Source organism: Talpa europaea (genome assembly GCF_964194135.1).
Source record: "Talpa europaea genome assembly, chromosome: 2".
Taxonomy (NCBI): domain Eukaryota; kingdom Metazoa; phylum Chordata; class Mammalia; order Eulipotyphla; family Talpidae; genus Talpa; species Talpa europaea.
The window spans coordinates 17,362,880-17,381,285 of NC_140068.1; positions in this window are offsets into that span (position 1 = coordinate 17,362,880).

Sequence of the window (18,406 nt, forward strand, 5' to 3'; positions counted from 1 at the left end):
AAATTAGAGATTAATTTGAGATTTAAAATGTTTTCTGGTCAAATGAAATTCTAAATTTATTAAAGTACATGTATCCGAATATGATTTTGTACCCTATGGATATCCAGCAAATAGAAAACGTTTATCCGACCCCTCAATACACTGCACAGGATTTGCTTGTAGGACCTGCCAGTGTGAGTTGTCTGTGTCCAAGAATATGTCAGATGCATTTACCATGTCTGCTGTTGAGCCTTGACAGTAGCTGGAAATTTGACCATGTCTCAAAGATAATATGATTTGACCATATTATTTCCATATTATTTATATACAATTTCTTAGAGAAGGAAAAATAATTAAAGTTTCTCTTGAGTTGTATTATAGGTACCTTTTCTGTTGTAGTACAAAATCTTTTCTTGGAATCAATACAGTTGAAGACCAAAGGAAAAAGTTAAATTTTGGGGAGTTTCCGCATAACTTTTTATATACCTGGAACCAATTAGTTTTCAGTCGTGCTGCCCAAACTCTATTGAACTATAAAAATAGCTCCAATTTTAGCAATGGTTTGTAGCTACATTTATTGTGTCTTTTGTAATAGTTTCTGTCACTAAGGATGTGTGTGTGTATGCTCGTGTGCGTCCACACAAATGCACGTGTGAACATATCAGAAAGTGCTAGTATGAGAGAGTGGGAAGCAAAGGTAGAAATGGTACGTGAAGGTAGAAGTGATGTTAGTGATCAAAATACATGCCAAGAAGGTCTTGAGGACCTACTTTCTAGAGGAAGACCCCAAATTTAGATCTATTTAGTTTTCTAACAACCAGCCTAAAGAGCAACACTAACCAGGCTTAACATGTAATGTCTTTAAGTAAGTTTCCCATAAAAAATGTAATTCTTCTTGCTGCTGAAACCAGATAAAATTCTCCCCTGTGTCTTCACTTTAAGTAGATAATTAAAAATCATAAACTATACTTCTTTTTAATTAATAAATTAAAAAGGTACCTTTCCTTACTCATAATAGCAACAATGCATATTTCAGTTATCTTTGAATTGGAAAAAAGTGTGACATGGAATCATAAGTTCCTTTTGGGAAATCGATTAAATACTGAAAAAAAAATCACCTCAGTTGTTAATGATGCCATAAAAAAATAAATATTCAGGCCATTAATAAATACTCCCTTAATGTCTATAGAATGAAGCACAGCAAGACTATTCTGTACTGTAGTAATGTTCTATATAAGGTAGTAATATAGAATTATGAACTATATATCTCATTATTGTATTCTGTTCCTCACAAAATTTCTTTGTGAGTCTACCATCTTGTAAAAATTTATTGCCAGACTACTATGCCAATCTTCCTGGATATAGCAATCATGCATAAGAAGAATTATTGTTTCTGTTTTCTGCCTCAATAAAGAAATATCCAAAATACTAAGTAGATTGCCCAAGGTTACACACCTGCCAGGTATCTGAACTAGGCCAAGAGTAGGAATTTCCTGATTCAAAATACAGTTTTGAATTTTGTGCAAACATAGCACTTTTTCTTCCTCATGTCAACAATTTTATGTACTTTTTTTACGACCTAAAAAAGTACAACTCAATTGTTCATATCACAATATCTGAAACGGCGTGACTTAAAGAACTGAAATTTATTTCTCACTGTTCTGAAGGTCAGAAGTTCAAGATCAAGGTGTGGCCAAGTGGGTTTATTTGTGAGATCTCTTCTCTTGGCTTGTAGATGGCCTTACTCTCAGCCTGGGTGTGTGAGAGAGTGAGCTCTCTGATTTTTTTCCTCTAAAGATATTAATCCTGTGGAATCAGAGAACCTTGCCCTTATTGTAACAGGGTGGTCCCAAAGAAAGGGGGAGGTTCCCTGCCCCACCCAAGGGAGGGTGGAGCTGAGCAGGAAGAGGAGAAGCTGCAGAAGAGACTGAGGAAGGAAGCAGGATGGAGCCAGGAGACCTAGAGGAGGCGCGTGGAGCCTAGAGACACGTGAAGAAACTGCGCTTGTCTTTTGGTCGTGGACTGGGTGACACAGATGTGGGTGAGACCCATGGGGAGGTGACCATGGCAGCTTTTATCTTGATGTTGATTTTGCTCTTTTCCTTCCGGACTTGTCCGGTTGTTTGTGACCCTTTTCTGTGGGTCCCCACTGGAAGATGCTTTAGACTTGTAGCAGGCTTTGGGGCCTTGCTCTGGGCCAATCCCATTTGGATGGACTTTTACCCACGAGGGGATGGGTAACTTTGGGTGCTTGATTTAGAAACTAGACTCTTTGCCTTACCTGTATTGTTTCCTAGTTTTATTAAAGTTCCTTTTCATTAAAGTCTCCTGTGTTTTGTGTTGATGCGGCGGATGGCAGAACCCATTTAGAATAGGCAGGTTTGCGGGGCTTGGGCTACCCCTCTTCCTGTCCTATAACATTATGACACCATAAACTTTCCTTTCTTCCTTAGGAGCTTTGTTTCCAAATACAACCATCCTAGGGGTTAGGACATCCGCATATGAATTTTGGTGTGTGGGTACAAACATTCAGTCCATAAGAATGATCAATTTTGAGAGACATTCATGTAAAAGAATGCACAGATGCTCCTCCTTCATTTCTGTGTCTGGGTTGAATGTGCTGATCTCAACTGAGCCTCAAGGACTTAGGTAGCCCCAGGGCAAGCTTGAGTGAGCCATTGTCATCTGATGCAGTTGCTTCATACTCTAAATTGACTCTGTATCCTAGTACCATTGGGAATTGAAGTGACCAAGCCCCAGGCTAAGTGTCTGAGGGCAGTTATAACTCGGAGTAACAACAATAGTATTGGAACAATTGCCATGTGCTGGCAATTGTGCTTTGGGTTTATTGACTTCAGTGTGGCTCACTGAATTGGCTGGTTAAGTGATTTTTTATTTTGTTACTTCTGTTTATACAAAAATTCCCTTATCACATAGATGGTAAAGGCTTGATCCATACTTTCCTTGAACCTATATAGTCTGACTTCAGTGCTTTAAAAACAACCCCATTCTGCCCTTGTAGTTATCAAGTAAGCTTCTTGATAGTCAATGAGGTTACAAAAGGTAGGGATATTCCAGAGCAAATCTAGGGAAGACTTTATATCTACAGAGCCATAGATGTCAGCAATCTTTACTGATTTTGACCAACCCTCAGGGCAGTAGGAATTTGTGCCTGTATTGCCTCTAATTCATCAGTCTAATCTGGAAGTCTTCTTTCTTTCCCCTTGGTTTTCTCTAACATTCACATTTACATATTTGACATAAATATACACAGAATCAGCACCAAACCACTTGGGTCTTTAGCAATTAAAGTGGTCACTCCAATTAATAAGGAGATAGGAAAGAAAAACTGAAAAATTCACCTTGGGTAATTAATTTGGTTACTGTAATGAGATGAGATCCTTGATAAAAGGTAAAGTAATTGGAAGTTTAAGCTTATTATTTGGTAAAATAATATTCATTTCTGGTAATTTATTCTTACTATCAAAATTTCTAACATAACTTACCTCATTGTTACACCTTCCAACAGTTATAAAAGAAATTCTCTTTGTATCTGGCATCTTGAAAAGTACCATCTGGTACTTACTATCTGGTACTAATCCTTTTTGAGATTTGGGGTGCTCACCTTTCCTGAAATCCACTTAGTTTAGTCATTTGACCCCAATGGGCTTCAGTGTTAATTGTTGAATAAAATGGTACACATGCCGTGATCTCTTCATGGTCCATGTGTGAACATTCATGATGCTCTTTTGCAGTCATTAAGCAGAAAGAATATTCTGGACATACATACTTGGTATGTTTATACTCAATCATTAGTTCATTAATTCATTTATTCACATTATATACCTAATCTACTTAACTAACAAATACCCACTTCCTACTCAGCCACCATCCTATGGGACATTCAAATGGCTTCTTAAGTTTCAGTATGTTTCATTTGTGGTTGAATATATGTAATTAATTCAATAAGGTAAGGCATCTGCATTCCAGAAATTAGCTAATAGTTTGATCTTCTAAAACTGAATAGCATTTCTAAAATCAGTATAGATCACTTTTTGTACTTATTCTATAAGGAGACCCTCACAGCTGGGCTTGTCAAGAAACAGTTTAGAAAAAATATACAAAGATAACTTTTCTTTAAATTGTTTCAATTGTTCATAAACAATGGTGTATAGTTCCTCATCTTCAGTGTTATTGAAAAAAGATACATTTATTTCTTTTATTATAGTTGATTATTATAGAATATTACATTATACACATATTCATTACTTTTTATTAATATTGCATATATTTTGGTGAAGAAATGCTCTTTTGAAATGACCTAATAAGAAATGTGTGCTTTTTTTAAAAAAGATTTATTTATTTATGCATACAAGAGCTGGGGTACAGGCCAGAGGTGTGGGGGGATGATGAGAGGATCCACCAGAGACAGAGTGGGGAACAGAACACGCAGATTGACTGAAGCACACTGCTGAGGGGAGCAGTGGGCGAGTCAGGAGAGGTCTGCTGCGCCATGTGGGTAGCTCCCTGGCCGGGAATGGAACTCGTGCTGCAGTGGCTGCAGACAGCCTCATAGGTTGCATCCCAACCCTTGTGCCACCAGGGAGGCCCAAGCAATATGTGCTTTCTAAGATTATAAATGCATGAATTCTTCAGCGAACATAGCTATTTAAATCATCAAGCCCTTCAATAAACTCACTCCTTCTCTCACATCAGATGGCCAGCCTTCTACTTTCCTGAGCAGATTAAGAACATTTTAGCAGAACTCTTCAGTTTCTGTTCTAAAATGCGATCTTGTTTCATTATTTCTTCCTTCTCTCCAGTCTAAAAAAGAAAAGTTTCCCTTCTTTCATTTAAAACTGTTATTTTAATCTACCCTTTTGTACTTCCTTATCTTTCACACTTTTCCAGGAGTTTACTCCACTTATTATCACCAGGCCTTTCCCCCTTAGCTTCAAGTCTCCTTTGTCTTTTCACAAACCACCTTTCAATCTTGATTCTTTTTCAGAGTGCCAATTTGCAAAAGTTTCCCCCAAAAATGGATGAAAAGAGATGAGATATAAGTGTGGACTTTCTAAAGTGTCTCCATGATGGTTGGAATTCTCCACTCAGGACCACGGGGCAGGCTCTTGCTGTTCACCAGTAAAATTCCTTTACCCCCTGCCACCATCTTTCCTTCTCAGCCCAACCCCATCATTCTCCATACCTGATGTTCTTGTCACATCTACTGTTTTCTTCAACATCCCTTGCTGTTCTTTGCTGCACAATGACATGGTCACACTAAATGCCTGTCCTCTGGCCTCTCTGCCTGCCAAATCCTGGCCTTTTTTCCCCCAATATCTGAGATAATGTTTCTTAAAAGCAGCATCCCCCAGCAACAAGCTCTTGCTTCTGCTCTCCCACAAGAAAACTCTATGCCTGTATTGCTTTTATAGCTAGTTTATGTCTTTTCTCATTCCTTAGGCAGTAAGTCTTTGAAGGCAGGAATCTCATTTATCTTTGAGTATCACATGTTTGCATATTGTTAATTCATACTTGATGTCATTAAAACTGATTTTAATTTCATGTGTGTATTTTTTGGTAAATGAGACAAAAATATCTCGATTCAAGCTCAAATAAGACATTTGCACTCCAGTAAGATTTTCTTCATTATGTTAGTATAAATAAGGTTTGAAAAACTACATGTGGGGGTGTTTGGGCCATTTGAGGGAGTTCTGGAATTGCCTGACAGAGTTTGTTGAGTAAGTTCTTACCACCATATAGTTGAAACTTGAATATTTTCTAGTCTTAAACTTCATAGGTAATGAATGATATATTCCAAGATGAGACTGAAAATACAAAGCCACTCAGAGTTTATCAAAGTGACAGAGAAGTACCTGAATGACCAGGCAGCATAAGTAAATACAAAGCTTTTCTGGTTACTTCATTTGAATAAAACATGACCTCCTTTTGACCCATTTACCTCTGTGGGCTCTTCCCTGGTGGTTCAAGCCTTTTGTGTTCATACACTTTCTTGACCATGAGTGATATTCATGTTATCAGCTGTGTGCTGACTTTATGTCCATTTGTAAAGACTTGAGGGATAGTGCCCTATTGTTTACTTCCCTGTATGCCTTGTTCATTCAGGGACAATGTTGAATCAGATAGGCTCTTTGATTTACTGAAATTGCATAACCCTCCATGGCACATAGGTCAGCTTCCCCACGCTGTAAAAACTTTCAAGGGAAGAAATAGAATTTCTAAATAGAATATAATAGAAAAAGAAGCAGAGAAATAGCATTTCAGGGGCTCAGTTATTAGAGGAGGGTAGAAACCATCTGTTTAGTTGGTTATATGTCAGGCTTCACCTTTATTCTACTTGAGGGATCTTTATTGCATGTAGATCTATTGTAGGAAGACCGATGGCAGATTTTTTTTTTTTATCACATCTACACATCAGTTTTAGCTTGAAATATGGAATGCAATTTAAATTTTCATTTGTGCTTTTATTGCTTTTGGTATTATTTTCATTCTTATGGGAGGTTCTTTCCTAGGATATAGATTTTCCTTTAGGCAAGTTCAGCCTATTTTATGCATACTTATGAAGACTCTGCATATTTTACTTTTTGATTTCTCTATTCTCTTTGTTTATTTCACATAATCCAAAATTAATAGTAGCCTTTTTTTATGCTAGTTCGGCACATCCAGGAGTAAAAGAAAAAATAGAGAAAGAATGATGAGCTCATTTGTATACACCTTTAGCAACCAAATAATAAACATAAACACTGCAAAAGAAAAAAAAAACTTGAGAAAGCAATACATTGGAGTTATGACTTTGTTATGTCATATTTCTTATTAGAGTATAGTAGTCAAATACAGCTCCTTTGGCTTTGCACTCCAAATATTTAGTTAAAAGAGTAAATATTTAAGATAGCTTGGCAAGAAATAGTTCTTTACCTATAATAATAATATCGTGGAATAGAAGAGAGGATATTGAAAGGGAGGGTGAGAAAAAGAAAATGGGAAGATGTATCACAAATAAGAAAAAAAGACTTTTTTTAATTATATAAAGCGTGTAATTGGCTCTTTCCTTGGCAAAAACAAGGAAGCATAGACCATCCTGCAGGAAAAGTAGTGCCTGTGCAGATGGGGGACCTCGTGGCAAAATTTGATATAATGAACGAAAGGGCTTATTTCTACTGACTTTCCTTGCTTTGGGGGACATGATCTCATGACTCAACTTAAAATATTTTCTTTTAAACCAGAGACACACTACGGGGGTGAGGAGGGAAGAGGAGAGGAAGGACTAGGGTCAAAATAAGGGGGGGGGTGTAATTGTATGGGGAATATAACCAAAATGATAATGCATACATTGTGCAAAAATGAAAAAATGATGTAAGAATTATATAAAATAAAGTATTAATTAAAAATATTTTCTTTTAAAAAGTTTTTCATTATAAAATGATAAGAAGTTTAGAAAGGAAAATAGTTTCTGCTGAAAGATGAAAATTATTATTTTTGTTTTGGCTACAAAATGATTTACATCTTAGAAAAATTGGTTATTTTGTCACTAATTTTGTTACTAGGTACTCAGTTTGGAAAAATTAAAATTTTTGTTGAATTTATTTTATTTTCCATAAAAATTAATAAGCAGCCAAATAGACCAGTGGCTTTTAAGGCTACTGTTATTTTCTATTGCTTTGAGTGATTAACTTTAAAATGTGGATGATAATGTCTTTGCTCATTCTAAGATATTAATAATTTATTCTTTACTTTCCATTACTTTATTCAGTCAATCAAATTCTTCAATGGGGCCAAATTAATGGACTCGCAATAACAGGCTCTATCATGGAGCATGGGAAATAACTTACTTGAAAGTTTGAAGATACAGCTTTTTCCCAGGTCTTTTGACTTCTTTGGGTGTTGGCTCTTTTCACCTGTTAGTTGGCTGATAGAGTTGATGATTTCTAAAATCTTTCACAGTAGTAAATACTCCCTATGTGATTTAGAATACACTAAAAAATTAATGGTGATAGAAGGAAATACATATTTGCTCTTAAAACAAGTTTGTCAGATCTGATTTATTTGATGTCAAATATGTGATCAAGAAGAAAAACCTCAGTTTTGACTCTGATCTTGAAAAATGTGACCCTTGCAGGAGAGCACCTGTGGGGAGAATTTTGCGTTGCCAATACTGAGCCATCAGAGGCCAGATGCAGAGTAAGGACCAGAGGCACTATACAATCCTGAGTCATCAAAGAATGATTAAATTATGTTCAGGAGACTGTAATTAACTCAAGGAGAAGGCTAATGTACTTTGGAAAATAATCACTAGCAGATGTTAAAATAAAAATTATGTTCTCTGTGGTCTTTACTCAACCATAAGTCTATAGTCACTAGAACACCTTATTCCCTAAGCATCCCTATGAACCAACATTTCACCACACAAAGATTAAATATAGACAATTATCAAGAAACTGGAGAGATAGTCTTATATTTTTATTTCATCTGACAAACTGACAAATGTATGTATTTCTAAATATGACGTTGAGAATGATGTGCTTTTGTGTATTGGCATACAGAGTTTTCTTTAAAGACTTTGTTTCATTGCTTTTTGAAAATCTTTCCTAATTCTCTCTATAGGATTGACTATTCTGTGGTCCCTTATATTGTGTTTATGTTTACTCCCAAACACCTAAAGCACATTGTCAAGCTTACTTTTTCCCCACATCTGTCAAGTTGGCATTCAATAAAGGTCTGCGAGTGTTTAAAATAGTCAGGAACCCTAGTGAAGGAAGCTTCAGTGACTGCTGACTTCACATGTACCTCTTTTCTGTTTCATTTTGTTTTTAAGAGTTTGAATTTATACACTACTTTATTTTATATCTTTTCTGTGCTCCAACACTGACTGCCCACTGAGAAACAGCAATCATGCAAAAGTAGCTCTGGGACCATTTTTACAGGCTGATTCTAGAACCCGAACCCTAAAAATGGGTTCTGCTTGCCCCCGCCTCCTCATGTGAAAACACCCTTTTCCTGTATGCCTTTTTGACTTGCGGAGCCTGCTATATTGTTGTCCTAGCTATGACTTGCCCCTGGTTCTAAAATTACCAATTTTCCCTTCCCTATAGTAGAATCTCTTTAACCCCTTTTCATCTTCTTTGCAACCTGAATCTCAACCCAGCCTTTGCCTTCACGTTGAAACTGTTTCTAAAGATCTAAGCTTTAGCCACATTGCTCAGTGTTGGTGTGTGTTTGTGTATTTTCACAGCCTGTGTCTACACCTCCCAAGTTGTCAATTTGCATCTTTTGTTATCAATGTAGACTTTCCAAGGTCGCACCATTGGCCCATTTAAAGCCTCTGGGTTTTTGTTTGTTTGTTTGTTTGTTTGCAATGGGGGAAAAGACTTCTCTCCACAAAAAACAAACAAACAAACAAAAAACCACCTTTGCAATTGGTGAAGTGTATCTAAAACTTGCATTTCTCTTCCAGGACCTTCTTGCCATCTTTCTCTACTATTTTGAATCTCTTTTGCTCCCTACTATAAATTGAATGTTTCTATATAAATTAGAAGTATGAAGAGTAGTGTTTACTCCAAATAGTGTATATTTGTTTAAGCTGAGAACTGAAAGTGATAGGAGATGCTTCTATTTGCTTAAGAAGTTTGCCAGTGAAACCTTAGCTGCTTGCAAGATTCATCAAAAACCATATTAGGGCCTCCCCGGTGGCGCAGCGGTTGAGCGCTGGGTTGCAAAGCTGCCCGCAGCCTCTGCAGTGCCGGTTCGATCCCCGGCTGCTCCCTGGCCACCAGAGGAGGGTCCCACATGGCGCAGACCTCTCCTGCCGCCCGCTGCTCCCCTCAGCAGTGTACTTCGGTCCTTCTGCCTGCTCTGCTTCCCGCTCTGGCTCTGGTGAATTCTCTCACCCTCCTGTGCTTCTGACTATACCCAGTGCTTGTATAAATAAATAAACAAATCTTTAAAAAAACAAACAAAAAAAAAAACTATACTTAAAAAAAAAACATTAAACCATTAAGTCAGAACTGATCTTAAAATAATTTGGAAAAAGCCACTGCTTTTTATTCTTCAAGGGAAAACCAAACATGATATATAGGTCATGAATTTTTAAGTCATGCAGCAAAAACAGTTTTTGAATCCTCTTCGTGAATAGAGACAATTTCTGAAATCTGAACTTCCAGATATATGTGCACGTCACGAGCCAAGTGTTTCCTATTTCATTTCCAGTAGCCATGGTCCCCAAAATTTAGATTTGGAAGTTAGAACTGGGGACACTGGCCCTTCACAGCTTGTCTGGCGAGGGAGAGGGGGAGGAGGAGGCACGCACGTGTTTCATGGGACCTGTGGAGGCTTTTGGTAGGAACAATGACTTCTGGGTCTGGGAATGACTGGGTGCCTGTCTGGAGTTACAACACAGCTAGTGGGAATAGGTGTCAGTGCTGTCTTCTGAGGATTGCATTCTGCTTTCCCTCTTTAAAAAAAAAAAAAAGATTTGTTTATGCATAGAAGAACTGGGGGCTAGGTGAGAGGTGCAGGAGTCACCAGAGACAGAGTGGGGAGCAGAACTGGCAGATGTACTGAAATACACTGCTGAGGGGAGCAGCAGGTGAGACAGGAGAGGTCTGCTGGGTCATGTGGGTCAACTCCCTGACTGGATAGAACTCAGGCCATACCTGTGACAGCACTGAGAATTAACCCCAAGGCCACCAAGGAAGCCCTACTTTCCCTCTTAGCTCTGTGTGCAGAGGCTATGGAGTTGGCACTCATCAGTAGGCACTGAGTTCTGCATGTTATTGTTCCCTGTAAATAGCTCTATGGGTTGAATGTTTATGAGTTGGGTGAATTTTGCCTAGAATGCAAAATGGCTCAGTGATTTATTCTTTTTTTCCTGAGGGATGCCATGCTTTATTTTTGATTAGTTCACATTGCCAAGGTAGTTGTTTTTAATAACTCTTTAACTTAATTATTTTTTAAATAAAAGAGGTACTATTTGAATTGTTAAAAACATGAAGATAGTTAATTATCTTATAGAACATATATGTCTATTTTGGGGTGGGGGGGGAGCACTGTCACAATTCCCTGAGTGGTTCATCAATCATACTTTATGATTTTGATGAAATTCCAATTTTGAGAATTGTAGAACTTGTCAAATGTCATTTTAAGTGCCAGCAAATGGCTGATTTGAGGCAAGAAGAACAAAGTTTAAAAAAGAAAATAAATCTAGCATTTGCTTAATAATTTGCCCTTTGCAGCAACAGAATCTTATCTGACCACCCACGTTCATCTGGCTGCTGACGTGGTTCTTGCTTCAATTGCAGAAGCTATTTTTGCACCTTTTGTGTCTTTTGAGGAACCGAGTGGGCCTACTTGCTTATAATGATTCACGTCTGAAAGTGCACAGGGTGTCCTGAAGTGCTACTGCAGTGATGTGCAGGAACGAGGAGGAAAATTAAAGCAAGCTGCTTCTTTTAAGCACTTGGAATGTTCACATGTAGCAGTACTGGGTGATTGAGGCACGCTGTTAGGTTTTGATATTTTAGTTCTTCCTATGAAACAGTAAGTTTGCTGGAAGAAAGGACAATGTTTTCAAAAATGAACAGATATACAGTCACTATTTATGGAGAGCAAAGGTATATATTTATATGGACCTTTTATACTGGGAGATTAACCATTTTAAGATGGTTGAGCGGTTAATCTATTTGGATTAAGTAGTTTCACCAGCCTGCTATGCATTTCTTGGGATCAGACTTGGATAAATATTAATTCTAAGTATGAGAAAGTCCCTTTCTTCATTACTTGCCAGAGTTTGCTGTTTCAAGATTTTACTTTGGTTGGTTTTGGCTTTCTATTTCAGGAATTAATTTTAGCACAAAACATAACAGTACTGGAATAAACTATAGAAAAGAATTTGCAACAAGCTTATCTGAGACTTCATCCTGTGGAGTTTTGTTGTTGATGCACCAAAAGAAGTTTCATGGGAATCTCAGCTTTGAGGATGAACTGTGTCTTCAGCAGCAGTGGCTTCATTTCCAGATCCACTGCACTAAGTTTTAACCCTAGCATTATTTTCCTAACTGCCTCCCTTTTCCTATTAGAGGCAAATCTCTTTTCATACAAGTTTTTATTAAAAGATTTGAATGGTGCTTATAAAAATGAAAACTTTTTTTTTTTTAAAGATTTATTTATTTATTTATACATGCACTGGGTACAGTCAGAAGCGCGGGAGGGTGAGAGAATTCACCAGAGCCAGAGCGGGGAGCAGAGCAGGCAGAAGGACCGAAGTACACTGCTGAGGGGAGCAGCAGGCGGCAGGAGAGGTCTGCGCGCCATGTGGGACCCTCCTCCCGTGGCCGGGGAGCAGCTGGTGATCGAACCGGTGCTGCAGAGGCTGCAGGCAGCTTCGCAACCCATCACTCAACCGCTGCGCCACCGAGGAAGCCCTAAAAATGAAAACTTTTCTTGAAAAAAATCTTGAAAGTTCCAGTCCACATTTGCTTTCTACAAGGAAGGCCTTTCTTTCTGTGAGTGAAGAATAAGCACTCCTATTAACATGCACTATTATCGTCATTGTTTAAAAAATCTTCTTGTTCATCTTTTAGATTCCCGGAAGTTGTGCATGAGTTCCTGTGGAGAGAGCTGGCATCCCAGAAAGCAAAGCCAGTTGTGATGCAGATTTTTGACATAAGGCTAACAGGTTAATAACTCAAATTTAGTATTTCATTCTAATGTTTTTATATTTAATTTGAAAAAAGTTTTGGCCTACTCTGTACGTGTGTGTTCACTGACTTTGTCATCAAATCTGGGAGGAAAAAATATACATGCCATTTAGAAAAGTGCAGTAAGGATTTGATTTGGTTGATTTTGTTTTTCATATTAGACCAGCTTTAATTACAAGTTCCTGCATGGAGGTATATCATTTAAGAGAGTTTCTTTCCAGCAAAGTTTACTTTCATGTAAAATTCTACTTAGCAAGTCCTAATAACTTTGGCTCTGCAGTGGGAAAACATTCCACCAGAAAAGCAAAATTATAATTATAAAAAATAAATAATAAATATTTATGACAAAATAAGTCACAAATGTCTCAAAATATGAAATGATACAAATATCGACAATGAAGTCTATCAATAATGAAGTCTTCATTTTAGCCAACATGAAAAGAAACAAGGTTCTGTTTTCCATTGGGTTTTAAATATCAGATTAGATTTGAATGTATGTCAAATTAGTGGGTGATCACCACCATCTTTTTACTTTCCTCCAAAAGTTCTGTGAGCTGCTTGGCAGGGTTTTATAGAATATAGTGTCCTCCTCATATTGACAACTGGCTGATTTTAGGAAGAATACTAGGGTTGTTATGAGAGTTTTTACTAATAAAGGAAGCATTTATAATGAGTTTGGCTCTCAGGAAGGTGCCATTTTTTAATCATCCTGTGGAAATAAGTCTGTATTCAGCTGGGCCCTGGCACTGGTGAGGGTAATTTGGGTAGATCTCTTTTTCCTCATTTGGTTCTCTTACATGTGGTAGGGCTTGTGGGACTGTCAGTGTTAAATCAACGGTGCCCTGAGATACTCATGTATTTTGTAAATATTTTCTAATTCCACCAATGTCATTTTAAAAGCAAGTATATGCACTTAGCATCTAAAATTTGTTCAGTAGTTATTATCTTAAGACATATATTTTGTTTATAAGTATAAGACCATCAAATTCTCAAAAAGAAGATTGAATAACCATTTCAATCTTAAAAAAGGTCCTTCTATGAAAGTATTGGGAGTAGTGTTTGATGCTAGTTATTTGATACCACTGTTATTTAGGATGTTATTATTTAATACTCACTTGACTTTTGCCACCACTCAAGTAATGATTAATTTCCTGAGGTAAAGGTTTTTTTCTAAGATTACTGTTTTTCTACGCAAAAGATTCTAGATTGACAACCCTGGATACTGTGGGCCTTTATTCATCTGCAGAGCAAGCCTGCCTGTTTGCCAATCCCACCCAGCTGCTATCCTGAGGAGACCTCTATGGAGGCCTGTAGAGAGGCTGCTTCTGTGCCTTTCCTTTCGGGCCCGCCTGAGGAAATGATTTAACTGGGTGCCAAATTTATTTGAGTGGGGTTGTGGAGCGTGGCCAAAGAAGTGGGCACACTTCTAGAAAAATGGCAACTCTTCCATGTAATATCATTTTCTTTTCTTTTGCTCAGTTTCTTTCATTCCCTTATCCCTGAAATAGCCATGCAAAAAGCAGTATCTTTTCAACACCCCTCTGAAAATGTGCTGAGCCTGCTAAGTCTACGCTTGTCTGCACTCCCCAAAAGACTCCCATGGGCTGGAGCTCCCTCCACCAGAAACCCCAAAGTCATATCCTCCAGCAAAATAGCTTACTCTTTCTGTAGCCCTCACAGGCATTAGGGGAAATGTTAAATGTGAAGCTGTGTTTGAAATACCTCTTCTTTGTCGGTGATGGCTGCCAAAAATAACTTTACATGTGTTTTGTTACCATAAAAAGAAATCTCCAAGAAAGAGATGATAACTGGCTGTTTTCTTTTCACAAGAATCTATTCTATGAAATGAAATTTCATAGATTTTCATTTCCAATGTGGCATCTTCAAACATATCAGTTGATGGGGAACACTGGAGATCTACCTTTAACATATAATTGGAGAGGATGGAAAATAAAATGAACCTACACAATCAGAGAGAAGTAATATAGCTATAATTAAGCACATTACTGTAGATCTTTATAGCTCTAAATAGATCTGTAGCAAGAAAGTTAAGCTGGAATTGCAGATACATTCAATCAATAGTATGTTTGATGGCTTATAATAATCTTATGAAGTCCAAGGAGTCCCTGTCAATAAGCTTCTTCATATGTGTAGGTAATCAAACAGAATCTCAGGAATTTACACCATTGTGGAGTTAGAAGGCTGAGTAAAATTCTCACCTAACAAAAAAAAAAAGACAAATGTCATTATCAAACGTGGCTTAAACTTCAGATGCCTTGTAGTGTTTCCACTATTTCTTGACATAAGTATACATTGAAGTATACATTGAAGAAAGCAGCAAAGAGACTTTTCAATACTCCCAAATCCCACTTTTTCTTAAAGAGACAAGCATGTCATGTCCAGTAACAGATTGCTGTGAATAGAATTCATAATATGGACTTTTTAATTTTCCAAGAGGAAGCAACTGTAGACACAAGATTAGTGAAAAGATTCCACATTTTCACAGTTCATGAGTATGAGCGCCTGAAGGACTGATTTTTCCTCTCTCTGTCTTTCTCTGTATGTCTCAGAAACTCTAAGAAAGGAAAATGTTTTTATGGCTGGCACTTAGTTGAAATCTCTTCAAGGAGAGAGTACTAGATGCTCAAATGATTTTAAAATCTAAGGTAAAATGTTCCTGTGAAATAGGAATGATTTCCAGTTCCCTAATAATATTCTTAAGTCTTTCATTGACATGAAAAGGTAGAGATACTGCAGCTCAGAGATGTGTAGACTGAAGCAGCTCAGTACAGCTGGGACTTCCAGCTCAAATACAGAGTTCTTCCTGTTTTTCCTGAACAAGCAGAAATAGGGAGCTTGACATGGGTGTCATCTAGTTTCATAATAAAACAGTGAGACATCTTAGGTAGGCTTGTCTTAGAAATTTAAAGGGAAGAAATTTTCTACAAAAGTTAGTTGCATAATTAAGTCAATGGGTTTGAATTTTTAACCATTTCTGGATAATAAATGCTCTTGGCGTATTGGATGTTACTGTATTAATATCGGCAAATTTTTTATTTTTTAATAAAATAGTAAATATGATTTTTTATGATTAGCCCTCTCCTAAAAATCAAACCCAGCAACAATTAACAAACTGTTCTAGATAAGTTTTATTCTATTAAAACTCTGCCTTTGAACTTTATGTAAACCTCTTGCCTTCATCTTCTGGACTATCCTTCAACAGTGAGATATTATTTTCTTTTTTTGAATTTTATTTGGCACATCTTTTTTAATGATATATCTGCAGTGAATAGGAATTTTCTGTGTTGTTTTGAGTGTAACAGCTGTAATTTTTTACTGTAAGCCATCAAACTAAATCTGATTTAAATGTTAAATGAAAATGTTCTGTTCTATTTAGCTATTAAATATATTATCCCTGTTTTTAATAAAAACTTTATGTACTTGCTTAACTGAAAATCTTTGTTTTTAGGAAAATTACATAATCTGTGTAAACTAACAAATGGGAAGTGACCATATGCTTAATTTTCACTTGTGGGGTTCTTAAGTTTCCTGAAAAATAATGCTTTTTAGAGAACAAAGTAAAACAGTTGTCATGAGAATTAATCATGTTCTTCTGAGGAAATGTCCTCATTAATACTTTCATATACAGATTTTGAATATTTTGTAAATTATGCACTTGGTTGATTTCTACGATATAGTATTTTGGGGCCTTTTTCTGTAATGCTGCCCTACAAACTCATATATTTTCCCAGAATCATGAAAAATTCAAGCATTAGAATTATTGAAATCAGATGAAAATGGGGGAAGCATTACTAAAGACATATTATTTTTAAGTTGTGATAAAACTTAACATGGAGCTGGGGTGGGGGCTCCTTAGAAGTGGGAAGGTGAGACCCCGTTAGGCTTGGAAGTCATCCAAACCTGGAATTGACTCTTGTTTCTGATACTGAACCTCCCTAATGGCTATTATGAGAAGGAACTGTTGATTATAGATGTCTTCTACAAATCTTTGAGGGCTACTTCTCACCCAAAGATTTATTATCATTTTATAGGAATTTCCATGTTCTTTTCCCCTTTCAAAATGGCATTCTATATCAGTGAGCAAATGGGACATGAAAGTAAAACCAATACCTGAGTTTTAGTATGGGAAATTATAGTACGTTTGCACGGTGGCATCTTTGTTCCTTTTTTTTCCCCAATTAATCAATATTTTCTTTAAAAGATAAAGATGCTCATGTTAAGAAAAAACAAAAACCAAAGATTACCAAAAGTCATAAGGTGGAAGATACACATGTCTTCCCTTGTTCCTTCCTCTGACTCTGTTATCCCACTTATGTGGTTTGACTAGTATTAAAAACTGTTTGCCATCCTTGCAGAGGTCTTCTGTTTATTGCTTTTTTCTCTTTTATACAAGTAGAACTATAAAATACATCCTAGGGTGCAATAAGTTTGTTTTTTTTTTTTTCATATTCATTGTTACTCTCTTCTGGACAAGGTTCTATACAGTACTTCTTATACTTCATTTCTTTTCATGACCGAGTTTTCTGATCAAGCTGGAATTTATTTAAACAACCCTTTCACACACATCTTTGAGCATTTGTGCAGGTATATCTGTAAGGATGTTTCCAGCAATGGAATTTCTGGGCCAAAGGATTTGCACTTTATTACTGTGATGAGCACTGTCACATTGCCTATCGTGGAAACATCTCAGTTTTCATTGTAATTGATGTAATTGAGCATTGAAATTCACAGAATTCTCTAGGTACCACATTGGCCATTCTCTTATGAAAACTGAGTATACAATTAAGATTGCAACCTTTCTAAGTTGTCAAGTTTTCTTGATCCACTTACAGTTAGCTGGAGGACTCCTCCATGTTACTATCATGCAAATTTCCACGAAAGGTAATTTATTCTTTTACATTTCCAAACCTATAGAAACCCAAAAACCCTCTACTCTCACTTTTTAATCTAATGAGTTAGAATCAGACTTACTGTGTCAAAAATCGAAGCTATTTTGATATATTAATCTTATATCTTACACTCTTATATCTTACAATATTACTGTGGATTTTATAATGCTTTTCCTTTTGAGTTATTTTGGGTATAGAATCAACATAAGGGTTACTGTGTTGGTGTATTATATTCAAAATAGTTGCTTTTGGGGGGGCACAAAGTATTATGAGCCTTATATATAGTGAACTTTTAAATTGACATTTGTACACAGCGATGCTGGTCATTTAATGGAACAATATTTCCTAACTGCATTTATTTTCTACCCAGGAAGCGTCAAGACAATCATGCCCATGAGAACTCTATACCATGCAGGTAATTATGACATTTTTATTTGTCCCCAAAATGTTTTTGTTTTCTATATTATGAAGATGTTATAGTTGTTTTATTTAGATGTACTTTTCAGTTTTCCCCAAAGTTCTGTAACAATCTTTGATTATTATAGCCTTATATAAATCTATCAATCATTCCTTTTAAACTCTAAAATAGACCTGCATTTTAGACCAACATTATATATAATAGGCATAACAGTTTCTATGAATGTGTTGCTTCATACATTGATAAACATTGCATAATGTATTTTTGCACTAATCTATGCAATATAGCTCTAGAGAGAAATGTAGGACACTGATAAAGGTTGGTTAGAAATGACTATACATTTATTTTAATGAAGACTTAAAAATCTTAAGTTTTTATAGATAATA